This window comes from Balaenoptera physalus, assembly GCF_965194825.1.
Source record: "Balaenoptera physalus genome assembly, chromosome: 14".
Classification (NCBI taxonomy): domain Eukaryota; kingdom Metazoa; phylum Chordata; class Mammalia; order Artiodactyla; family Balaenopteridae; genus Balaenoptera; species Balaenoptera physalus.
In genome coordinates this window covers 84012830-84033180 of record NC_138893.1, presented here as the reverse complement: position 1 = coordinate 84033180, position 20351 = coordinate 84012830, and the positions used below count along the sequence as shown (strand labels likewise).

The following is a 20351-nucleotide window of genomic DNA, read 5'->3' as shown; positions in this document are numbered from 1 at the left end:
TTGAAAAGAATGTGTATTCTGCTGCTTTCGGATGGAATGCTCTATAACTATCAATTAAGTCCATCTGGTTTAATGTGTCATTTAAGTCCTCTGTTTCCTTATGGATTTTCTGTCTGGATGATGTGTCCATTGGTGTAAGTGGGGTGTTAGGGTCCTCCACTCTTACTGTGTTACTGTCATTTTCCCCTTTTACAGCTGTTAACATTTGCCTTATATATTGAGGTGCTCGTATGTTGGGTGCATATATATTTACAATTGTTATATCTTCTTCTTGGATTGATCCCTTGATCATTATATAGTGTCCTTCTTTGTCTCTTGTAAGAGTCTATTTTAAAGTCTATTTTGTCTGATATGAGAATTGCTACTCCAGCTTTCTTTTGATTTCCATTTGCATGGGCTATCTTTTTCCATCCCCTCACTTTCAGTCTGTATGTGTCCCTAGGTCTGAAGTGGGTCTCTTGTAGACAGCATATATATGGGTCTTGTTTTTGTATCCATTCAGCCAGTCTATGTCTTTTGGTTGGAGCATTTAATCCACTTACATTTAAGGTAATTATCAATATGTATGTTCCTATTGCCATTTTCTTAATTGTTTTGGATTTGTTTTTGTAGGTTTTTTTTCTTCCCTTTCTCTTTTGTGATTTGATGACTATCTTTAGTGTTGTGTTTAGGTTGCTTTTTCTTTTTTGTGTGTGTATCTATTGTAGTTTTTTGCTTTGCAGTTCCCATGAGGTTATATATATATCTATATATCTATATCTATATCTATATATCTATATATCTATATATATATATATATATATAGTTGTTTTAAGTTGCTGGTCTCTTTCCCTCTTAGAGAAGTTCCTTTAGCATGTGTTGTAAAGCTGATTTGGTGGTGCTGAATTCTCTTAGCTTTTGCTTGTCTGTAAGGTTTTTGATATTTCTGTCGAATCTGAATGAGAGCCTTGCTGGGGTAGAGTATTCTTGGTTGTAGTTTTTCCCCTTTCATCATTTTAAATATATCACACCGCTCCTTTCTGGCCTGTAGAGTTTCTGCTGAAAAATCAGCTGATAACTTTATGGGGATTCCCTTGTATGTTGTTTGTTGCTTTTCCCTTGCTGCTTTTAATATTTTTTCTTTGTATTTAATTTTTGTCAGTTTGATTATGTTTCTCAGCATGTTCCTCCTTCGGTTTATTCTGTATGGGAATCTCTGCACTTCCTGGACTTGAGTGAATGTGTCCTTTCTCATGTTAGGGAAGTTTTTGGCTATAATCTCTGCAAATATTTTCTTAGGCCCTTTCTCTTTCTCTTCTCCTTCTGGGACCCCTATAATGCAAATGTTGGTGCATTCAATATTGTCACAGAGGTCTCTGAGACTGTCCCTATTTCTTTTCATTCTTTTTTCTTTATTCTGTTCTGTGACAGTGATTTCCACCACTCTGTCTTCCAGCTCACTTATTCGTTCTTCTTCCTCAGTTATTCTGCTATTGATTCCTTCTAGTGTATTTTTCATTTCAGTTATTGTATTGTTCATCTCTGTTTATTTGTTCTTTAGATCTTCAAGCTCCTCGTTAAACATTTCTTGTACCTTTTCAGTCTACGCCTCCATTCTTTTCTGAGATTTTGGATCATCTTTACTATCATTACTCTGAATTCTTTTTCAGATAGATTGTCTATCTCCCCTTCATTTAGTTGTTCTCATGGGTTTTTATCTTGCTCCTCCATCTACAACATATTTCTCTAACTTTCTGTGTTTGTGGTCTCCTTTCTGCAGGCTGCAGAGTCATAGTTCCTCTTACTTCTGGTGTCTGCCCCCTGGTGGGTGAGGTTGGTTCAGGGGCTTGTGCAGTCTTCCTGGTGGGAAGGACTGGTGCCTGCCCTCTGGTGGGTGGAGCTGGGTCTTGTCCCTCTGGTGGTCAGGGCTGTGTTAAGGGGTGTGTTTTGAGGTGGCTGTGAGCTCAGTATGACTTTAGGCAGCCTGTCTGCTGATGGGTCAGGCTGTGTTCCTATCTTGCTGGTTGTTTGGCCTGAGGAGTTCCAGTGCTGGAGCCTGCAGGTTGTTGGGTGGGGCCCAGTCACTATATTGTTTCTCTTCCTTTTATCTCTTACCTCTGAGACACAATAATCCATGGAATCCAGAATTATATTATCACAACCCAACTTCCTTTCATTCAGGTGGAACACATTGCAGTTCTTTTTCTTTTCCTTTGTGCTCAGTGTAGTTTCACTTGCTTAAGGGTACTACATCCAGAGACCTGTCACCCGGCCCTTCAGAACAGAGCTCCTAGTGTGAAATGGCTCTGTCAACACCTCAGTTCCAGAACTTACTCACTTTGTAACTGAAAGTTTGTATTCTTTGACTGACATCTCCCCAATTTTCCCAGCCCTCAACCCCTGGCAACCACTTTTCTATTCTCCGTTTCTATGAGTTCTGCTTTTTTAGATTCCACATACAAGTGATATCATAAAGTGTATGTCTTTCTCTTTTTGACTTATTTCACTTAACATAATGCCCTCAAGGTCTATCCATGTTGTGGCAAATGACAGGATTTCTTTCTTTCTCATGGTTGCATACATATAATTTTTTATTAGGGTGTTTCCATATACTGGCTATTGTGAATAATGCTACAGTGAACATGGGGATGCAGATATCTCTTTGATCTTGATTAAATTTCCTTGAATATATGCCCAGAAGTGGGATTGGTAATCATATGGTAGTTCTATTTTTAACTTTTTGTGGAACCTCTATACTGTTCTCCATAGTGGCTGAACCAATTTATTTACCCACCAACAGTGCATAAGGGTCTCCCTTTCTCTATATCCTTGCCCACACTTAACTCTTGTCTTTTTGATGGTAGCCATTCTGACAGGTGTGAGTTTATCTCATTGTAATTTGGATTTGCATTTCCCCGATGATTAGTTATGTTGAAAATCTTTTCATATGCCTGTCGGCCATCTGTATATTGTTTTTGGAAAAATGTCTATTCAAGTTGTCTATCCATTCTTTAATCTGTTTAGGTGTTCTTGTTACTGAGTTATATGAGTTCCTTGTATATTTTGGATAGTAAACCCTTATCAGATACATGATTTGCAAATATTTTCTCCCATTCTGTAGGTTGCCTTTTTATTGTGTTGATCATTTTCTTTGCTGTTCAGAGCTTTTTAGTTTGATGTAGTCCCACTTGTTTATTTTTGCATTTGTTGCCTTTGCTTTTGGTGTCAAATCCAAAAAAATCATCACCAAGACCAGTGTCAAGGAGCTTACTGCCTATATTTTCTTCTAGGAGGTTTATGGTTTCAGGTTTTAGGCTCAAGCCTTTAATGCATTTTGAGTTGATTTTTGTGTATGGTGTAAGATAGTGGTACAGTTTCATTATTTCGAATGTGGCTATACAGTTTTCCTAGCACCATTTACTGAAGAGACTGCCCTTTCCCCATTGTATATTCTTGACTCCTTTGTTGTAAATTAATTGATCATATATATGTGGGTTCACGTGTAGGCTCTCTATTCTGTTCCATTGATCTATGTGTCTGTTTTTATGCCAATACTATACTGTTTTGATAACTGTAGCTTTGTAATATAGCTTGGAATCAGAAAATGTTGTGCCTCCAGCATTGGTCCTCTTTCTCAGAATTGCTTTGGCTTTTCAGGTCTGTTTTGGTTCTATACAAAATTTAGGACTGTTTGTACTCTTTCTGTGTAAAATGCCATTGGAATTTTGATAGAGACTGTATTGAATCTAGAGGTCTCTTTGCATAGTATGGACATTTTAACATCCTTCCAATCCATGACCATGGAATATCTTTCCATTTATTTATGTCATCTTCAATTTCTTTCGTCAGCGTCTTCCAGGTTTCAGTGTATAGGTCTTTTACTGCCTTGGTTAAATTTATTCCTAGGTATTTTATTCTTTTTGATGCAATTGTAAATGAGTTTGTTTTCTTAATTACTCTGATAGTTTATTATTAGCATATAGAAAGGCAACATTTTTGTACATTGATTTTTGTATCCTACAAATTTACTGGATTTGTCTTTAGTTCTAATAGTTTTTTTGTGGAGTCTCTAGGAGTTTCTACATATAATATCACATCATCTGCAAATAGTGACAGTTTTACTTCCTCCTTTCCAATTTGGATGCCATCATTTCACTTTCTTGCCTAATTGCTCTGGCTAGGACTTCCAATGCTATGTTAATAAAAGTGGTAATAGTCAGCATCCTTGTCTTACTCTTAATCTTAGAGGAAAGTGTTCAGATTTTCTCCATTGAGTATGATGTTAGCTGTGGGTTTGTTGTATGTGGCCTTTATTATGTTGAGGTACATTCCCTCTGTACCCATTTTGTTGAGAGTTTTTAATCATAAATGGATGTTGGGTTTTGTCAACTGTTTTGCTATATTTATTGAGATGGTTATATGATATTCATCCTTCATTTTGTCGATATGCTGTATCACATTGCTTGATTTGCAGATATTTAACCATCCTTGCATCTCTGGAATAAATCCCACTTGATCATGGTGTATGATCCTTTTTTTTTTTTTTTTTTTTTGAGGTTTAAAAGGACGCTAGATTCCACATTTATTTCTGCTGAAATGAAGAAATAATGAAGGCAACTCCTTCTAGGTTAATGCAAGAGACAGCATTACAAATCAATATATGTCACCAACAGATAAAAGACACATGTCTCTTGATAATCAAAATTCAATTTTTGTAAGCAAAAAACCCCCGGCAAATTCAAAGCAAACTTTTTTTTCTACAATTCTTCATTTTACCTGATTAGCCACCTGTTTTTCCTTACATATGAAAGTTTTAAAATGGCGTGACTGATGTTCTCATTAAGTGGTATCAGAGAATCAGTTTTTGTCAACAGATTAAACATTTGATTCCAGCTTCTGAATAATTATGTATTTTTTCTTTCTTCTTTTTCTTTTTTTATTGAAGTATAATTGACTTACAATATTATGTTAGTCTCACATGTACAACATAGTGATTTGATATTTTTATACATTACAAAATGATCACTATGATAAGTCTGGTTACCATCTGTCCCCATACAAAGTTATTACAATATTATTGACTTTATTCCCCATGTTGTACATTTCATCTCCATGACTCATTTATTTTTGCAACTGGATGCTTGTGTCTCTTAATCTCCCTTACCTTTTTCACTCATAGCTCTACCCCCTCCCCTCTGGCAACCACCTGTTTGTTCTCTGTATCCATGACTCTGTTTCCATTTTGTTATGTCTGTTCATTTGTTTTGTTTTTTAGATTCTACATATAAGTGAAAGCATATGATATTTGTCTTTTTCTGTCTGATTTAAATTTCGCTTAGCGTAAATACCCTCTAGGTCCATCTTTCTTGTCTCAAATGGCAAGATTTCATTCTTTTTAGTGACTGACTAATAGTCCATTGTGTGTGTGTATATATACACACACATACTACCTCTTCTTTATCCATTCATCTATACATTGACACTTAGGTTGCTTCCACATCTTAGCTATTGTAAATAATGTTCACACAGTGAACATAGGGGTGCATATATATTTTCAAATTAGTGATTTTGTTTTCTTTAGAAAAATTCCCAGAAGTAGAATTGGTGGATTGTAAGGTAGTTTTATTTTTAATTTTTTGAGGAACTGCTGTACTCTTTTTCATAGTGGCTGTACCAATTTACATTCCCACCAACAGTGCACAAGAGTTCCCTTTTCTCCACATCCTTGCCAACACTTGTTATTTGTTGTCTTTTTGATAATAGCCATTCTGATAGGTGTGAGATGATATCTTATTATGGTTTTGATTTGCATTTCCCTGATGATGAGTGATGTTGAACATCTTTTCATGTGTCTGTTGACCATCTGTATGTCTTCTTTGGAAAAGTGTCTATTCAGGTTCTCTGCTCATTTTTGTTTTTGTTTGTTTGTTTGTTTTTCTGTGCCCATTTTTTAAATCATGTTGTCTGGGTTTTTTGTTTGTTTGTTTTTTATTTTGATGTTGAGTTGTATGACTTCTTTGTATATTTTGGATATTAACCCTTATAAGATAAATCATTTGCAAATATCTTCTCCCATTCAGTAGGGTGCCTTTTTGTTTTGTTGATAGTTCCCTTTGCTGTGCAAAAGATTTTTAGTTTAATATAGTCCCATTTGTTTATTTTGCTTTTGTTTCCTTTGTCTGAGGAGACATATCCAAAAAAGTATTGCTAAGACTGATGTCAGAGAGCATACTGCTTATATTTTCCTTTAGGAATTTTATGTTTTCAGGTTTTACCTTTGAATCTAGTTCATTCTGAGTTTATTTTTGTGTGATATAGTGTGAGAAAGTAGTTCAGTTTGATTCTTTGCATGTAGCTGTCCAGTTTTCCCAGCACCATTTATTAAAGAAGCTGTCTTTTCCCAGCTTCCTTTGTTGTAGATTAATTGACCATATAATGTGGGTTTATTTCTAGGCTCTCTATTTTGTTCCACTGATCTGTGTCTGTTTTTGTGGCAGTACCACACTGTTTTGGTTACTGTAGCTATGTAGCATAGGTTGAAATCAGGGACAGTGATGTCTCCACCTTTGTTCTTTCTCAAGATTATTTTGCCTATTTGAGATCTTTTCTGTTTTCATACAAATTTCAGAATTACTTGCTCTAGTTCCATGAAAAATGCTATTGGTATTTTGATAGGAATTGCACTGAATCTGTAGATTGCCTTGAGTAGTATGGTTATTTTAACAATATTAATTCTTCCAATCCATGTGAATTTGCTTGTGTCATTTTCAATTTCTTTCATCATTGTACGATAGTTTTCTGAATACAAGCCTTATACCTTCTTGGTTAGATTTATTCCTAGGTATTTTATTCTTTTTTGCACAATTGTAAATGGGATTGTTTTCTTAACTCCTCTGATATTTGTTGTTAGTGCATAGAAATGCAACAGATTTCTGTATTTTAATTTAATATCCTGCAACATTACTGAATTCATTTATTAGTTCTAATTTTTTTTTGGTGGTGTCTTTAAGATTTTTTTATATATATAGTATCATGTCATCTGCAAACAATGACAGTTTTACTTCTTTCTTTCCAATTTGGATTCCTTTTGTTTCTTTTTCTTTTCTGATTGCTATGGCTAGAATTTCCAATACTATGTTGAATAAAAGTGGTCAGAGTGGGCATCCTTGTCTTGTTCCTAATCTTAGAGGAAATGCTTTCAGCTTTTCACCCTTGAGTATGATGTTGGCTGTATGCTTGTCACACATAGACTTTATTATGTTGAGGTATGTTCCCTCTATACTCACTTTGTTAAGGTTTTTTTTTTTTTAATCATAAATGGGTGTTCAATTTTGTCAGAAGCTTTTTTTTGCATCTATTGAGATGATCATGTGATTTCTATTCTTCAATTTGTTGATGTGATGTATCACATTGATTTTTTGTGTGTGGATATGGGGCCATCCTTGCATTTCTGGAATAAATGCTACTTGATCATGGTGTATGATCCTTTTAGTGTATTGTTGAATTTGGTTTGCTAATATTTTGTTGAGGATTTTTGCGTCTATGTTCGTCAGTGTTACTGGACTGTAGTTTTCTTTTTTGGGGGTGTCTTTGTCTGGTTTTGGTATCAGGGTGATGCTGGCCTCATAGGATGAGTTTGGAAGTATTCCTTCCTCTTCAGTTTTTTTGGAATAGTTTAAGAAGGATATGTGTGAACTCTTCTTAAATATTTGACAGAATTTACCTGTGAATCTGTCTGGTCTAGGACTTTTGTTAGGAGATTTTTTGTTTTGTTTTTGTTTTTTTATTACTGGTTTATTTTCATTATTGGTAATCAGTCTCTTCATATTTTGTTTCATCCTGATTCAGTCTTGGGAGATTGTGTGTTTCTAGGAGTTGATCTATTTCTTCTAGATTGTCCATTTTATTGATATATAATTGTTTGTGGTAGTCTTTTATGATCGTCTGTATTTCTATGGTTCGGTTATAACTTCTTCTCTTCCATTTTTGATTTTATTTATTTGGGACCTCTCTTTTTCTTGATGAGTTTGACTAAAGGTTTATCACTTTTGCTTATATTTTCAAATAACTAGTTCTTAGTTTCATTAATCATTATTATTATTATTTTTTAGTCTCAGATTCATTTATTTCTGCTCTGATATTTATTATTTTTTTCCTTCTACTAACTTTGGGTTTTGTTTTTTCTTCTTTTTCTAGTTCATTTAGGTGTAAAGTTAGATTGTTAATGGGAGATTTTTCTTGTTTCCTGAGGTAGGCTTGTACTGCCAGAAACTGCCCTTTTAGAACTGCTTTTGCTGCATCCCATAGATTTTTGGATCATTGTTTCTATTTTCATTTGTTTCTGAGTATTTTTTTAATTTCCTCTTTGATTTCTTCAATGACACATTGGTTGTTTAGTAGCATATATTTTAGCCTCCACATGCTTGTTTTTTGCAAACTTTTTCTTGTAGTTTATTTCCAGTCTCATAGTGTCATGACCGGAAAAGATGCTTGATATGATTTCAATTTTCTTAAATTTACTGAGACTTCTTTTGTGGCTGAGTATGTGATCTATCATGGAGAATGTCCCATGCCCATTTGAAAAGAATGTGTTTTCTGCTGCTTTTTGAAGGAATGTTCTGTATATATATCTTGAGTTCATCTGATCTAAGCTGTTGTTTAAGGCCTGTGTTTCCTTATTGATTTTCTGTCCGGATGATCTGTCCATTCATGTAAGTGGGGTGTTAAAGTCCCCTATTATTATTGTGTTACTATCAATTTGTCCCTTTTGGTTTGTTAATATTTGCTTTATGTATGTAGGTGCTCCTATGTTGAGTGCATATAAAGTTACAATTGTTATATCTTCTTGTAGGATTTATCCCTTTATCATTATGTAATATCCTTTGTCTCCTGTTACATTCTTTGTTTTAACGTTTATTTTGTCTCATTGATACCCCAGATTTCTTTTCATTTCCATTTACATGGAATACCTTTTTCCATCCCCCTCACTTTCTGTGTGTGTCTTCAGATCTGAAGTGAGTCTCTAGGCAGCATATATATGGGTCTTGTTTTTGTATCCATTCGGCCACTCTATGGTTTTGATTGGAGCATTTAGTTCATTTACCTTTAAAGCAATTATTGCTAGGTATATACTTATTGCCATTTTGTTAATTGTTTTCTGGTTGTTTTTGTATTTTTCTTTTGTTTCTTTCTTCATCTGTTGCTCTCTGTGATTTGACTATCTTTAGTGTTATGTTTGGATTCCTTTGTCTTTTGTGTGTATGTATCTATTATATATTTTTGGTTTGTGGTTACCATGAGCTTCAAATATAAAAGTATGACTATATATAAAAATATATGTGGTTATCTTAAGTTCAAACACATTCTAACAACCCTGCAATTTTACTCCTTCCCCCCAACACACACACATTTGGCATAATATTTAACATCTAGTTGTTTTGTTAGTACCCTTGATGTTGTCTCAGAAGTCTCTTAAACTATCCTCATAAAAAATTTTTTTTTCTTTTGTCTGTTCAGCTTGGCTGATTTCCACTACTCTGTTTTCCAATTTGCTGATCTCTTCCTTTAATCTATTGTTGATGTTTTCTAGTACATTTTTTATGTCCGTTATTGTATCTTTCAGCTCTGTTTGTTTCTTCTTCATATTTCTAGCTCTTTGTTAAACTTCTCATTGTGTTCATCCATTTTTCACCCGAGTTCATTGAGTATCTTCATGATCATCACCTTGAACTCTTTTTCTTTTAAATTTACTTACTTACTTATTTATTTATATTTGGCTGCGTTGGGTCTTTGTTGCTGCGCGTGGGCTTTCTCTAGTTGCAGCAAGTGGGGGCTACGCATTGCTGTGCGTGGGCTTCTCATTGTGGTGGCTCCTCTTGTTGCGGAACATGGGCTCTAGGCACACGGGCTTCAGTAGTTGTGGCTCGCAGGCTCTAGAGCACAGGCTCAGTAGTTGTGGTGCACAGGCTTAGTTGCTCTACGGCATGTGGGATCCTCCCGGACCAGGGCTCGAACCCGTGTCCCCTGCATTGGCAGGTGGATTCTTAACCACTGCGCCACCAGGGAAGTCCCACCTTGAACTCTTTATTGGATAGATTCCTTATTTCCACTTAGTTCTTCTTCTGGGGTTTTGTCTTGTTCCTTCATGTGGAAAATATTCCTCTGTCGCTTCATTTTGCCTAATTATCTGTATACTTCTATATATTATGTAGGTGAGTTACTTTTCCTGATCTTGGAAAAGTAGCCTTATGTAGATGTCCTATGGGGCCCAGCAGCACACTCGCCTCTTGTTTCCAGGGCTGTACACTCTAGGGTGCCCCCTATATGGGCTGCATGGGCCCTTCTGTTGTGGTGAGGCCAACTAATGTGGGAGTCCTGGTAGGCATGGCTGGCCCCAGGTCTGGTTGGCTGCCAGGCCCTGACTCATGCAGTGGCTGCCAGCTCACTGGTGGATGCGGTCAAGGCGTAGTTCAGGTGCCTATGTGGCCTGAAGGGTCCTGGGGTTGGTGATGGCCTGCTGGTGGGCAGGTGCCACCACAGCTGGCTTCCCAGTATGTGTAGTCATAGGGCTGGTTTCAGCCTGCTGGTGGGTGGGGCCATGTCCCAGCATGGCTGGTTGCGTAGTCAAGGGAGTCACAGGGCTGGTGCCAACCTGTTGGTGGATGTGTAAGCCCCTGGCGCTAATAGGCTACAGAGAGGACTCCAAAATGATGCTTGCCAACACAAGCATCCTTGTAGTAGAATAAGCTCCCCCCAAAATGGTGCTATCAGCATCTATGTCCCCAGAGGGAGTTCCAGTTGGCTCCTGGATCTCAAGGATGCTCTCCAAGATCAGTAAGTGGGTCTGACCCAGGCTCCTTTCAAATTACTACCTCTGCACTGGAACTCAGAGTGTGTGTGATTATATGCATGCCCTTTAAGAGCAGAGTCTCTGCTTTGTACAGCCCTCTGGCTTTCCCATACACAAGCTCTACTGGCCTTCAAAGCAAGACATTCTTGGGGTTTGTTTTCTTGGTGCAGGACCCCCAGGCTACAGAGCAGAACATGGGGCTCAGTCTCCCGCTCATCAAGGAGAACTTCTGCAGTTGTGATTATCCTCTCATTTGTGGTCGCCTGCCCTGGGGATGTGGTGATTATCCTTCCATTTGTGGTCGCCTACTCTGGGGATGTGGTTCTTGACTATACAGCATCATCTTGTAGTGCCTTCCTTATATCTTTAGTTGTGGAAAATCTTTTCTGCTAGGCCTCAGGTCGTTCTTATAGACAGTTGCTCTGTAGATGGTTGTAATTTTCCTGTGCCTGTGGGAGTAAGTGTGCTCAGGGTCTTCCTACTCTGCCATCTTGGCCACACCTCCCTGGTGTATGATCCTTTTAATGTATTGTTGAATTCTGTCTGCTGATACTTTGTTGAGGATTTTTGCATCTATATTCATCAGGGATATTGGCCAGTACTGTTATTTTCTTGTAGTGTTCTTGTCTGTTTTTGGTATCACGGTAATGCTGGCCTCGTAAAATGAGTTTGGAAGTGTTTCCTCCTCTTTGACTTTTTGGAAGAGTTTGAGAAGGATTGACATTCTTCATTAAATGTTTGGTCGAATTCACCAATGAAGCTATCTGGTCTTGGATTTTTGTTGGGGGGTTTTCGACTAATTATTCAATCTCCAGCTAGTAACTGTTTGGTTTGTTGTTTTTTTTTTCATATTTTCTATTTCTTCCTGATTCAGTTTTGGTAGATTGTATGTTTTAAGAATTTATCAATTTCTTCTAGGTTGTCCCATTTGTTGGTGAATAATTGTTGATAGTAGTCTCTTATGATCCTTTGTATTTCTATGGTATCAGTTGTAACATCTCTTTCCTTTCTAATTTTATTTGAGTCCTTTCTTTTTTTCTAGGTGAATCCAGCTAAAGATTTGCCAATTTTGTTATCTTTAAAAAAACAACAGCCCTTAATTTTAGTGATCTTTTCTGTAGTCTTTCTAGTCTCTATTTCATTCATTTTCATTTTGATCTTTATTTCCTTCCTTCTACTAATTTTGGGCTTTCTTTGTTCTTTTTCTAGTTCCTTGAAGTGTAAAGTTAGGTTGTTTATTTGAGATCTATCTTATTTCTTAGTGTAGGCGTTTATCACTATGAACTTCCCTCATAGAACTTCTTTTGCTGCATTACATAATTTTGGTATGTTGTATTGCCATTTTCATTTGTCTCAAGGTATTTTTAAAATTTCTCTTTTGACTTATTCCTTGACCCATTGGTTCTTCAGTAGCATGTTTAATCCCCACATATTTATGAATTTTTCAGTTTTGTTCTTGTAATTGATTTCCAGTTATACCATTGATGTCAGAAAAAATGCTTGATCTGATTTCAATATTCTTAATATTATTAAGATGTATTTTTTTGCCTAATATATGTTTTATCCTAGATATGTGCACTTTGAGGAAAATATGCATTGTTACCTTGGGGTGGAATGTTCTGTATATATCTATTAAGTTCCTTTAATTTAATGTATCATTTCAGGGTGAAGATCTGTTCACATTGAAAGAGTTTGGTGTCCTATGAGCTTCATGAACTTGGATATCCAAATCTCTCTTCAGATTTGGGAAGTTCTCAGCCATTGTTTCGGGTTTTTAAATTAATTAATTAATTATTTTGGCTGCGTTGGATCTTTGTTGCTGTGCACAGGCTTTCTCTAGTTGCAGTGAGCGAGGGTTACTCTTCGTTGCGGTGTGCGGGCTTCTCATTGCAGTGGCTTCTCTTGATGCAGAGCATGGGCTTTAGCTGCGTGGGCTTCAGTAGTTGCAGCACGCAGGCTCAGTAGTTGCGACACGTATGCCCTAGAGTGCGCAGGTTTCAGTAGTTGCAGCGCATCGGCTCAGTAGTTGCAGTGCGTGGGCTCTAGGGTGCACGGGCTTGAGTAATTGTGGCACACAGGCTCAGTAGTTGTGGCACACAGGTTCAGTTGCTCCGCGGCATGTGGCAACATCCTGGACCAGGGATCAAACCCATGTCCCCTTCCCTGGCAGACAGATTCTTAACCACTGTGCCACCAGGGAAGTCCATCAGCCATTATTTCTTTAAATAAGCTTTCTTTCTCCTTCTCTTGTCTTTTCTGGGACTCCAATAATTCACAGACTTTCTTTTGATGTTGTCCCATAGATCAAGTTAGCTTTTTCTATTCTTTTTTCTCCTCTTACTGGATAATTTCAAAGGTCCTATCTTCTAATTCATATCTATTTTTCTTCTGCTTGATCCATCCTGCTGTTGGTGCTCTCTACTGCATTTTTCTTTTACTTACTGTATTCTTCAGATTTTCTGTTTGGTTCTTTTTTATGATTTCTACCTCTTCGTTAAGCTTCTTATTTTGTTCATGTATTGTTTCCTGATTTCATTGAATTGATTTTCTGTGTTTTCTTGTGGGTCATTGGGGTTCCTTAAAACAATTCTTTTGAATTCTTTATTTGGTAAATTGCCGATCTCCATGTCTTTGGGTTCAGTTACTAAAAAATTATTGTGATCCTTTAGTGTTGTCATGTTTCCTTGATTTTTTTAATGTTCCTTAAATCTTACATTGTTCTCTTTACATTTAAAGCAGGAGTTACCTCCTCTTGTCTTTAATAACCGGCTTCAGGAGAGAATTACCTTCCATCAGCTCTGCTAGAAATTCTCAGCATTTATCAGATTATTTGAATGCATCTGCTCCATGCTACCTGCTCCCTCTTTTGGCTGAATTCTTAAGCTCATATGCCTTCTCTCAATCCTGCAGTACACTAGGCCTGGTGCTCACAGCCTCCCTTTTGCTTAACCAAGGGCAGACTTAAAACTTAAGTTTCTGGTCTCTCCCTGGCCTGCAGAGTCAGGCTGGCTTTCTGTGAGTCCCCACTAGCCATCTGCCGAAGCTCATTCCAGGCACCATCAGGAACATGCACCAAGAGCCAGCCACAAGTTGTGGGGATATAATGGGTGAGGCATGCAGAGTGCTGGAGTTGGGGGGATCAGTGGGTCAGGAGGCATCCCCAGTGACTCGTGGGTGGGCTTCTTGATGCAGTCCCTGATGTGGCTAGGATTTGCATCCCTTTTATGCTATCCAAGAGTCCTATTTGCCACTCTCCCAGCCTCTTCCTGCCCCCCAAGTGATGCAGCTGATAACTCAGTACTCTGGATGAAGTAAGAGATAAATGGGCCTCATTGGCTGTCCTGTACAGCTGGGAAAGCTTCTTTGCCCAGTTTTTAATTGCAGTGGTGGTTGTTGTTGAGTTTTAGGAGTTTTTGTATACTCTTTTTTTTTTTTTTTGTATACTCTTGATATTAGTCTCTTATAGGATTTGCAAATACTTCATCCCATTCTGTGGATTGCCTTTTCACTCTCTTGATAGTTTTAAATTTTGCAGAAAAGTTTAAATTTTGGTATTGTCCAATTGATCTGTGTTTTTCTTTTGTTGACTGTGCTTTTAGTGTCATATCCAAGAAAGCATTGCCATATCCAATGTCATGAAGATATTCCTCTATGTTTTTGTCAATAGTTTCATAGTTTTAGCTGTTACATTTAGGTCTTTGATACATTCTGCATTAATTTCTTTTAAATTTATTTATTTATTTTTGGCTGCATTGGGTCTTCATTGCTGCACATAGGCTTTCTCTAGTTGCGGTGAGCAGGGGCCACTCTTCATTATGGTGCATGGGCTTCTCGTTGCAGTGGCTTCTCTTGTTGCGGAGCACGGGCTCTGGGTGCATGGGCTTCAGTAGTTGCGGCACATGGGCTCAGTAGTTGTGGCTCGTGGGCTCAGTAGTTGTGGCTCACGGGCTCTAGAGCGCAGGCTTAGTAGTTGTGGCACACAGGCTTAGTTGCTCCACAGCATGTGGAATCTTTTTTTTTTTAAAAAAACCAGATTTAAAAAAAATTAATTAATTAGTTAATTTTTATTTATTTATTTTATTTTTGGCTGCATTGGATCTTCGTTGCTGCATGCAGGCTTTTCTCTAGTTGCAGCAAGTGGGGGCTACTCTTCATTGTGGTGCAGGGGCTTCCCATGCAGTGGCTTCTCTTGTTGCAGAGCATGGGCTCTAGGCACATGGGGTTCAGAAGTTGTGGCAAATGGGATCAGTAGTTGTAGCTTGCAGGCTCTAGAGCGCAGGCTCAGTAGTTGTGGCGCACAGGCTTAGTTGCTCTGTGGCATGTGGGATCTTCCCAGACCAGGGCTCGAACCTGTGTCCCCTGCATTGGCAGACAGATTCTTAACCATTGTGCCACCAGGGAAGCCCTGCATGTGGGATCTTCCCGGACCAGGGCTCGAACCCGTGTCCCCTGCATTGGCAGGCAGATTCTTAACCCCTGCGCCACCAGGGAAATCCCATTCTGCATTAATTTTTACATGTGGTATAAGATAAAGGACCAATTTCATTCTTTTGCATGTAGATAGCCAGTTTTTCCAGGACTGTTTTTTGAAAAGAGAGTCCTTTCTACCTCTCAATGGCTTTAGCACCTTTGTCAAAATCATTTGACTATGTAAGAGGGTGTTTATTGTGGGCTCTTTATTCTAGTCTCTCTATTCTGGTCTATATTTCTTTCCTTAAGCCAATAACACAATATTTTGATTACTTAAGCTTTGTAGTAAACTTTGAAATCAGGAAGTATGAATCCTCTAGCTTTGCTCCTTTTAAAAATTATTTTGGCTATTTGGGGCCCCTTAAAATTCCACATGAATTTTAAAATGGGTTTTTTATTTCTGCAAAAAATTTTTTTGGGTTTTTAGTAGAAATTGTATTGAATATATATATATATCCCTTTATGTAATATTATCATCTCAATAATATTGTCTTCTAGGCCATGATTAAAGGATGTTTTCCATTTATTTATGTCTTTAATTTCTTTTAGCAATGTTTTGTAATTTTCAGGTGAAAGTCTTTTACCTCCTTGGGTAAATTTATTCCTAGGTATTTTATTCTCTTTGATGATTTTGGAAATGGATTTTTTCTTATTTTCCTCTCTCAACTGTCAATTATTATTGTATATAATTGCAACTATTTTTTAAAATTGATTTTATATCCTGCAACTTTGCTTAATCCATTTATTGGTTCTAGTGGGGTTTTTTGTGTAATACTTAGGATTTTCTACATATAAGGTCATGTCACATGTGAATAGAGATAATTTAACTTCTTCTTTTCCCATTTGAATGCCTTTTGTTGCTTGTCCTTGCTGAATTGCTCAGGCCAGGACTTCCAATACTGTGGGGAATAGAAGTGGTAGAAGTATCTTGGTCTTAGGAAAAACCTTTCAGTCTTTCATCTTTGAGTATGCTGTTAACTGTGGGGTCTTCTAAAATCATGTGGAGAAAGTTCCCTTTTAATTCCTAGTTTGTTAAGTTTTTACCATGAAAGGGTGTTAAAATTTGTCAAATGGATTTTCTATAACATTTGAAATTATCATGTGGGTTTTTCCTCCATTCTATTAATGTGGTTTATTACACTTCATACATTGTACCACCCTTGCATTTCAAGAATAAATCCCACTTGAGAAGAACAAAATTGATAAATCTTTAGCCATAAATGACCAAGAAAAAAAGACAGGATTCAACTACTAAATCAGAAATGAAAGAGGGAGTATTACTACCAATTTTACAAAAATAAAAAGGGTTGTAAGAGTACTATGAACAATTGTACACCAATAATTGGATAACCTAGATGAAAGGGACAAATTCCTAAAAATGCACAATCTAGAAGACTCGATAATAAAGAAATGGAAAATCTGAATAGACTTATGACTAGTTTGGGATTGAATCTATAATCAAAACCCTCCCAACAAAGAAAAGCCCTGGACCAGATGCTTCACTGTTGAATTCTATAAAATATGTAAAATGGAACTAGCACCAATCCTTCTCAAATTCTTCCCAAAAATTAAAAGGAAAGAACACTTTTAACTCATTTTAAGAGTCCAGGGCTTCCCTGGTGGCGCAGTGGTTAAGAATCCGCCTGCCAATGCAGGAGACACAGGTTCGAGCCCTGGTCCGGGAAGATCCCACATGCCGTGGAGCAACTAAGCCCATATGCCACAACTACTGAGCCTGCACTCTAGAGCCTGTGAGTCACAACTACTGAGCCCATGTGTGACAACTACTGAAGCCCACGCACCTAGAACCCGTGCTCCGCAACAAGAGAAGCCACTGCAGTGAGAAGCCTGTGCACCACAATAAAGAGTAGCCCCTGCTCGCCACAACTAGAGAAAACCCGCGTGCAGCAACAACGACCCAACACAGCCAAAAAAAAAAAAAAAAGAGTCCAGTATCACCCTGATACCAATGCGAGACAATAATACTACAAGATCAGAAAACTACAGGCAAATATCTCTTATAAATATTGATGCAAATGTCTTCATCAAAATTCTATCTAATTGAATTCATCATCATTTTAAAAGATTATACATCATAACCATGTGCATGCCACCTCTTAGCATCACTCCACCACCACTGGGCTCTCAAAGCTAGAAATTAAATTTTACTTTTGAACATAAGTAGCACTTTATCTCTACTTTCATAATACCATTTCAACTTGGTATTACAGTTATTTGTATATAGTATGTTTCTCAGATTTTCCTCTATATTCAATCATATAATCTGCAAATAATGAGAAATTTTTTTTCCTTTTTATCATAATTTCTTTCCTTGGCCAAGACTTGTAACTGGTATGTTATAAGTAGTTGTGTCTAATTTAAGCAAAAAGATTATTTAAAATGATATGAATTAGGTCACTAAAACTACAGAGGTAGGAGATGCTGAGCTTGGATGCTAACATAGCAAGGAAAAATGCTGCCACTCAATATTTATGAAACTCTGCCATAGAAGGGCCAGAAAAACTAGCTGCCACCACCATGAAGCTTGCAAAAAGATCCAGTTTTAGCACGTGCAAATAGTGCCATACCTTGCTGTCAAGTGTGTTTGCGTGGTAAAACATACCTGGATTCCTACAGACAGGAAGTCTTAAAAATATTGTAGCTTTTAGTCTATTTAGTATAGCAAAATAAGAATTTAAACAGGTAGAGTGAGTCCTTCTAAACTATCTGCCACGTACCTCTTTTCTTTTTCTTGTTATATTTACCAGAACCTTGACACCATTTTGAATGGAAGAAGTACTAGCAAGCATTTGACATTACTTGTGGTGTTAACTGAAATTCTTAAAAACAAGTTTCAGGGCTTCCCTGGTGGCGCAATGGTTGAGAACCTGCTTGCTAATGCAGGGGACACGGGTTCGAGCCCTGATCTGGGAAGATCCCACATGCCGCAGAGCAGCTAGGCCCGTGAGCCACAATTACTGAGCTGCGCGTCTGGAGCCTGTGCTCCGCAACAAGAGAGGCCGCGATAGTGAGAGGCCCGCGCACCGCGATGAAGGGCGGCCCCCACTTGCCACAACTAGAGAAAGCCCTCGCACAGAAATGAAGACCCAACACAGCCATAAATAAATAAATAAAATTTTTTTTTAAAAAAAGAAAAGAAACCAAGCCTCCTTAGTGCCCACCAGTGCTTCTTATACTGCTCCAGCTAACTATAAAATGTCAAATATAGGGAAGAAAATAGCATGTGCAGTTGAAATGTTGGTATTTGTTACCACACATCTGGATATTGGTAAATATACTGATTTAAGATTAAATTCTCTTTTAAAAAAAACAAAACAAAACACAAGTTTCATAATCAAGTGTGATATTTATTAGAAGTTTATAGTAGATACCCATAATCAGATTAAGGAGGTTCCCTTCTACTTCCAGTTTCCAAGTTTTTTTTTTTTAAATCATGTATGGATGACAAACACCTTCCCCAACAATTAATATTACCTTTATTAAGGCTGTGGATTCAATTAACAGATTTTATTTTATTTTTATTTTTTAATTTTATTGGAGTATAGTTGATTTACAATGTTATGTTAGTTTCAGGTGTACAGCAAAGTGATTCGGTTATACATATGCATATATTCATTCTTTTTCAGATTCTTTTCCCATATTGGTTATTACAGAACATTGAGTATCGTTCTTTGTGCTATACATTAGGTCCTTGTTGGTTATCTATTTTAGGTCCTTGTTGGTTATCTATTTTATATATAGTAGTGTGTGTATGTTAATCACAAGCTCCTAATTTATCCCCCCTCTCCACGTTTCCTCTTTGGTAACCATAAGTTTGTTTTTGAAATCTGTGAGTCTGTTTCTGTTTTGTAAATGAGTTCATTTATATCATTTTTTAAAATTAGATTCCACATATGAATGAAATCATGATATTTGTCTTTGTCTGACTTACTTCACTTAGTATGATAATCTCTTAGGTCCATCCATGTTGCTGCAAATGGCATTATTTTGTTCTTTTTATGGCTGATTAATATTGCGTTGTACATATGTACCACATCTTCTTTATCCATTCCTCTGTTGATGGACATTTAGGTTGCTTCCATGTCTTGGCTATTGTAAATAATGATGCAGTGAACATTGGGGTGCATGTACGTTTTCGAATCACGCTTTTCTCTAGATATATGCCCAGTAGTGGAATTGCTGGATCATATGGTATTTCTACTTTCAGGTTTTTTTTTCAAGTCTCTTTTTAAAAAAGTTATTTATTTTATTTATTTTATTTTTGGCTGTGTTGGGTCTTCATTGCTGCGCGCAGGCTTTCTCTAGTTGCGGTGAGCAGGGGCTACTCTTCATTGCAGTGCGTGGGCTTCTCATTGTGGTGGCTTCTCTCGTTGCAGAGCACAGGCTCTAGGCACGTGGGCTTCAGTAGTTGTGGCACGCAGGCTTCGGTAGTTGTGGCTCACGGGCTCTAGAGCGCAGGCTCAGTAGTTGTGGCTCACGGGCTCAGTTGTTCTGTGGCATGTGGGATCTTCCTGCACCACAGCTTCAACCCGTGTCCCCTGCATTGGCAGGCAGATTCTTAACCACTGCACCACCAGGGAAGCCCTATTTTTAGTTTTTTAAGGAGCCTGCATACTGTTCTCCATAGTGGCTGTACCGATTTACATCCCACCAACAGTGTAGGAGGGTTCTCTTTTCTCCACACCCTCTCCATCATTTATTGTTTGTAGACTTTTTGATGATGACCATTCTGACTGGTGTGAGGTGATACCTCATTGTAGTTCTGATTTGCATTTCTCTGATAATTAGTGATGTTGAACATCTCTTCATGTGCTTTTTGGCCATCAGATTTTAAAAATATTGAACCATCTTTACATTCTTGGGATAATGTGATAATGTTTTTAATTATTAATTCAATTTCTTTACTTGAAATGGGGCTATCCAGACTGTTTCTACTTGAGTAAATTTTGGTAATTTTTCTCTTTCAAGAAATTTGTCAATTTCAATAAATAAAATAAATTTGTCAATTTGTCAATAAATTGTCTAATTTTTG

The 20351-nt window shown here is 37.3% G+C and overlaps 1 protein-coding gene and 1 long non-coding RNA gene across 2 annotated transcripts in view; both read right to left on the bottom strand.

Moving 5' to 3' along the window:
- Positions 1–20351, bottom strand: part of LOC309642731 — a 414473-nt gene that overhangs the window by 297122 nt on the left and 97000 nt on the right. The gene's annotated exons all lie outside the window — the stretch shown is intronic.
- Positions 1–20351, bottom strand: part of PLA2G12B (phospholipase A2 group XIIB) — a 58812-nt gene extending 38461 nt beyond the window's left edge. Inside the window, exon 1 of the mRNA XM_082424614.1 lies at positions 1–20351. This exon is cut by the window's left edge and continues 7777 nt beyond it. The gene's annotated coding sequence lies outside the window, so the exon portion shown is untranslated.